The sequence below is a fragment of the Euprymna scolopes genome, chromosome 13 (genome assembly GCF_053919585.1).
Source record: "Euprymna scolopes isolate OS-2025 chromosome 13, ASM5391958v1, whole genome shotgun sequence".
NCBI classification, from domain to species: Eukaryota; Metazoa; Mollusca; class Cephalopoda; order Sepiida; family Sepiolidae; genus Euprymna; species Euprymna scolopes.
In genome coordinates, this window is record NC_136494.1 from 63,764,937 (window position 1) to 63,771,738 (window position 6,802).

General features: G+C 33.8%; 1 protein-coding gene across 3 annotated transcripts in view; it reads right to left on the reverse strand.

Moving 5' to 3' along the window:
* Positions 1 to 6,802, reverse strand: part of LOC145292050 (receptor-type tyrosine-protein phosphatase H-like) — a 337,274-nt gene that overhangs the window by 124,619 nt on the left and 205,853 nt on the right. The window lies entirely within an intron of this gene.

Here is a 6,802-nt window from a genome sequence, read left to right on the forward strand (position 1 = left end):
CGTTGGTGGCGACTATTTATCTTCACTGAAATTTGGGTGACAATAAACCTCCCAAGATCCCGATCCTCTTTGCACTCCTCTAGCGGGAGTCTGGATACTGCTTACTCTCCTCGGTTATTCCATTATCCTTGACTCTCATTATTTGGGGTGATGTCTGATTATGATGACACTCACGGAGAGGAAAAAATGCAGTTCTCATGATTCTTTGTGATGTTCCTTTGTGTATTGCATCTGTAGCCATTTTTGTATCCAGTTTGTGTGTGCAGTTTATGTGCGATACTAGTCTACACGTTCAAGGTTTTTCTTAATATTTCTGCAGTTTTCATTATTGTAATTGATTGTATCTTCTCTGTCATCCCTCTGATTCTAATCACTCCCATTTTTCTCAAAGTTTTTCTGTATCGTTCCTAGCGCTCCTACTTTTTTTTTTATTACATTTTCACCCCAAACAAGGCAAATTGCCACTTTGGTGTAGGGGGCTACTATCAGGGGCAACAACTATTGGGGTATTATGTAGGGATTTGGGCAGCAAGATGTCAGTTCACGTTACACTTGAACTTCTGCATGTCAGTACTGTTGGGGAAGCAGGGACCTGGAATGGAATTCCAAAGTCTAGCGGTTCTGGGAAAGAAACTATTGGAGTAGAAAGATATTTTACATCTAGGGATCTCTACAGTGTGGGGGTGGGATTTAGCAGCCTGTTGGGTTTGTCGAGGGTGCTCACGTCGTGGGGGCACAAGTGTCTGCAGTTCGTCAGAGCATTCACCACTAAAATCCTTGTAGAAGAGGCAGAGGGATGCAACATTTCGTCGATGGGACAGAGGCTGAAGCTTAGATGCCAGTTCAGGGCCTATCAGGTTTGCGACTCTCTTTTGAACCTTGTCAAAAAGCGAGAGACTAGTAGCAGATGCACCAGCCCAAATGTGGTATTATCTTTACTGTCTTCATTTTCCAGATCCTTTTACCCGGGTCAGTGTATTTGGTTCGCTTTTCAGTCTCCTTGATCTTTACTTTGTGATTTGCTGGAACAGCAAAATTTACAATCTGACAGGACTTTTCCTTCTTGTTAACTATTATGGCATCCGCTTCTTCTTGGATGGGTTTACTCGTTTGTATATCCATGTCCCATAGAAGCTTGTGATTTTCATTTTCCAGTACTGCTGCCAGTTTGTGTTTGTACCATTTGTCTGTGTGTTCAAGATGCAATTATTTGTCGGGTCTATTTTTATATTCTTTTTGTGCTAGTTTACTCCATTCACTAATTATGTGGTTTATTGTTTCTATTATTATTATTATTATTATTATTATTATTATTATTATTATTATTATTATTATTATTATTATTACCTGGTTTCGCGCCTATGTGGGAGCCCGTCACTGATGAGATGCAGTACATCGAAACCCACTTTTGGTCTGGCGTTGTCCAGTTGTCGATGTAATTGCTCGATTCTATCTAATTCTGGGTTCTAGCTTTATCGTGAAAAGTGTATGTAAACGGGTATTTATATATCTATCTATATTCTTCTCTTAATATCTAATATATATGTATATATATATATATATATATATATATAATTTCTTACTTATTGCTATACATATTATATTTTATATGTAATTTACGATTTTTATATTGTGTTTAAATCTACACTAGGTTTACTTAGTAATATAACGATGTCCATCATGTTTGCTGTTCCTTGAGTTTTCTTATTCTCCACCTTTTTTTCTATAACTTTTCCTTCGTTCCATAAGATTACATGGTTTACCTTTTTCCTACATTATCGGCTATACACGACTTTTCAATCTCTTTACGTATTACAGCTTTTTGATGTTCTTCTAACCTTTTAGGTTTTCACATTTACATGGGATCTAATGCACACAGTTGTTAGTCATGTGTTTTCTGTAAGGAACTTGATTCGCACAAACTGTTTACGAAGAGTCGAATCGTCCCTGGATACTGTCGTGATGTTATGTGGATTACATATTCGTTGAAGTTTTTTTCAGACAATCTGGCTAACGTACATATGGAATACTTAATGCATGGAAAAAATTGTAAAATGGTCAACATCATGAAATTTGGAATACAGACTTTTGCCATTTATTCATGATATGCTCTATAATTACATTGAGCTCCTTAAATAAGGAAATATAAGTGAATAAAAAATATTTCGACATAAATAAATGTGTGTGAAATAGAATATGTACCCGGCGTTGCCCGGTATTAAACGTAACGTTAAATCCCTTTACAAACTGAAGTAAAAGAAGGGGAAAAACAGAAACATGTGCATGCGAGTATTATGCTTTTAAAAAAAAATACTCGAACTGAGATCAAAATTAAAACCCAAAGACAGTAAGTCAATAACTATTAATCCAGCTTTAAATGATCTTTAAAATGTGTTTTAAAACATGCTTATTCTTAATATAAATAATCTGTCATGTGAAAGATTCGTGAAACAGTTGACAAACAGATAAAAATCCTATTACATCTATAAATCAATTTTTACCCCTTACTATCCCGTTTTCCAGATAAAACAAGTTTTAAAGTTTCCACATGTCTGAATATCCTATATACCAAATTTCAAGTCTCTAGATTAAAAATTCGTTCAGCTTATAGGTTGAGAATTGTCCTCACTCACACATTTACATTATCATATATATACTCGAAAGTCGTGTGTACAACGTTCACCGTAATATAAGTCACGTCATTGTAATCATTATATTTGTCTTCGTACACACACGTATGTACAAATATATATATATATATATATATATATGAAAATATATATATAGATGTATAGATAGATAGATAGATAGATAGATAGATAGTAAGTATACTGCGACAATTTTTTTAGATTTGGCTTAGGAGATACCAGTTTTCCTAGTAATTGTAAAAGTATTTTTCAATAAATGTCCTCATATCCATTTTAGTGACAAAATATATGTGTATGTGCGCAATAGACGCACACAGACACACAGACACACAGACACACAGACACACAGACACACAGACACATATATGTGTGTGTGTGCGTGTGTGTGTGTGTGTGTGTGTGTGTGTGTGTGTGTGTGTGTGTGTGTGTGTGTGTGTGTGTGTGTGTGTGTGTGTGTGTACAAAATGGGTGCTGAGACTAGTGAGAGTGTTGTGCATACACGGAAATTATTTCTGCGCGCTCTCAGAGAAGGAGAAAGCAAAATTAAATCTTGAAACACGGTATGGGAAAAGCATAGAATCCTTCTGTCATTCTTTGGCAGAACATGCATGTAATTTCACAAAACAGGGCCAAGGGAGTTTTCATTTTTTTTTCTCTCTTGAAGAATTCTTTTTTGGCATGCATTTCTAAAGAACTATATTGGAAGTGCAACACCCGAGGCTACTCCACGGAAGAGGAGGAAATGTTTTGGCAATTAATCAGCAGAATCTTCTCGGCAATGGTGACTTTTTACTGATCAAATAAAATGCCGATTTTATTCAGCTTCAAATGTGTAACTCAATTGTAGTCCAACCTTGAAAGAATCAACATCTCACAAAGTTGATGTGTTTGCCAATTTGTGTGGATGACATGTCTTCGCTTTTTACGTTTATGCATATCTATATCTATATCTACATATACATATATATGCATAAAATATGTTATAAAAAATATATGACAATTTAGTTTAATAGTCAGATATATTTTGATAATATATTACTTCAATCTACTCGCACATTTTGCACTGTTGAAGTAAATCCTGGAAATCAATTGATGTTGCAGACAGATTCGGGTTATTCATATTATATTGCCCTAAATAGCGAGATGAAAATCGAAGATATAGGTTTACACAGGGACAACGGCTTAGTGATAGTTAATCGCGCTACAAGCATAAAATGTGATGGACTTAGAAGAAAAATACATAAGGTTATGAAAAATATTGGGGCTCAAGGTAGAAATTATCAGCAATTATTAAGCAAGTCAACTTCCTATACGCCACCTTTGATTTAGCAACAGATACTTACAAACCATACATTAAAGAAAACACTACCTCACATGTATCCACCCACTCTCTAGCCATGCACCTTCTATTATTAAGCACATATAAAAATCAATATAACGTACAATAAGCTATGAATCCTCTAATGAGGAAACATTCAATAAATACAAAAAATATCTATAACAATTCACTAAAAATTAGCGGATGCAACAATGCTGATATTAAATACAATAGAAACATAATAAAGACGACTAGATTTAATGATCGAGGTAGAAAAATAATCTGATTCACCCCCTCCTTCAACCGAATTGTAAAAACAAAACTTGCGAATATGTTTACACATATTATAAATAAACACTTCATACCAGATAGTAAACTTCATGAAATCTTTAACCCCCTAAAATTAAACTATAGTTGTACTTAAAACCAGGAAAAAATCATAAAAAGGCACAATAATGAAATATTAAGAAGAAATAATTGAACTACTGACACTAATAATTGTGGTAACAGAAAGACTTGCAATTGCCAAAAACCGACTAAATGCCCGCTAGTTAAGAATTGCCTCACTTCTTCGGTGGTATACCAGGCTAAAATATGCACCACAGAAAACCTACAAATAGAACAATTCTACATAGGTAGTATCTCAATGACCTTTAAAAACATATTCTACGGACATACACTGTCAATGAATTATAAAGCGTATGCTACGGACATCTCACTCTCGACGCACTACTTGAATTTAATTAAAGCGAACAAAACATATTCAGTCAAATGGAAAATACTTGAGAAGGCTTAAACCTGTAGTTCACTAATCTCACCATGTTATTTATGTTTAGAGGAGAAGCTTGAGATTATTAGATTTAAGAACCATGAAAATTATTAAATGAAGAATCGGCTATCCGCTGCAAACACAATGGAGACTATGCTTTAAAAAATGCAAAAAAAAATACCTATTCCTTTCATGATCGCTATACTATTATGCATAACCTCTCATTCCCAATATCATAATTACTTAATTAATGAACCAAGGGGAGATTCGAAAGGATGCAAAGTGGCCCATGTACACTACAAGCTAATAGCTATACTTACTGAAAACCGGCACACTTCTATTGAATAACTATACTTACGGAAAAACGCAGAAAATATGCTAACATAAATAACTTAGCTATATGAGGGAAAGAGCCAGCCCCGCTATCCCTTAACAACGTTTCAAATGCTACCGCCTAATACTTAACTAAACGAATTAAAACATTATTTGCCACCAACTGGATAAAAGTGAGTGCACTTTGCATACTTACTAATAAAAACACCTGAAACAACTAACTAAAAGAATCCATGTAACCAACATGCTTATAAATGAAGAGGTAATTTATAGCTATGAAATGTATTATCGTAAAGCAGTGGTATATAAGGAAACCAAGCACAATTAGATTTCAAATAATAACTAAGTAATCCAACTAGATGGTTTATGCAAACGGGGTGCCCTACCAATACAGAAATATATATGCTATTATGTAGTTTTACATGTAAACTGCCTGGAAAACATATCTCTATAACGAAGCATATGAACTGGCAAAATATATTATGTATCCTAGTATTGAGGAAGAGATAAACAACCCAAATGAAAGAATGACAACCATCGAAATTAAGTTTATACATAGAAACAAGTACTTTTTCCTGTCTAATTACTTTGGACACGTTAGAATGAAAAATGTAACTCCCACAATAGCACAATTATTTAAATTATACAAATTATAGTCCCTGAATATTTGTTCACAGGCTGTCAATTCAATCATGTAGACGCATATCATATTGAAATAAATAAGCAAACAAATAAATAAATGAAAACGACAAATATACGAATTAATAAGAAAGCGAGGAATAAAATGAATAAACACATAGAGCTCACCAATAAAATAGATAGAGAAAGAATACGCCACTCGAATAGCCAAATAAACCATAACGTCTTAAAATAGAGAAGTAGCGCTTGCGAGAGTATAATATTACTTCAGATAAAAGCAAGCAGAGGGGCAATCATCTATTAAAATGAAATCGATACTTCCCCGCCATGATAGCCTAACCAGGTCGAATAGTTCTACCCTTTCTTTCCTCTCGCCCCTATTTACTATATCTTCTTCAAAAACCTTTACTGTCCACATTCATGAACTATACACCCCCTCTTTTCTTTCAAAGTATTATCCACATCCAGATATTTCTTTATATACAAAACGAATTGAACTGTGATTCTCGTTTCAATAAGTTTCCTTCTTTGGTCTGACGAGGTGGGTCTCTTTGACTAGTGACTCCATCGAAACATTTATGCACATATGCAACCAATGCATGTATGATAAACAGACTATATATATATATATAAATTACAGTTGATAAATAATAACCAATCCTCATCTCAAAAATTCAGAAACGTTATATGAGATTTTAGTTTATTTATATTGTCTGTATAAGTGAGTTTGTTTCCTATGAAATCGAAAACGGCTGGAATTACTTTTTTTTATTTTACACAAATCTACTTTGCCTGAGAGTGTTCTTATATAGGTTTTGTATACGAATGCCTCTGATAAGTATCGAAAATCAATAATCGAAAAAATCCGATTTAAGAAAGAATAGTTCGATTTTTACCAACGTTAACATCATTATACAATCTAACATCATAAGTGCATTTAAAAAGTTTTATCACTGCACAAGCAGTAATTGTGTTTGTTTAAGAGAAATTACAACTGTTTCTTCATAACCAATCAAGAATAATATTAGTATTATAAAATGAATTCTGCACACACATAAATCTCCAAATTTCTCAGATAATAAAGATTTACTCCGG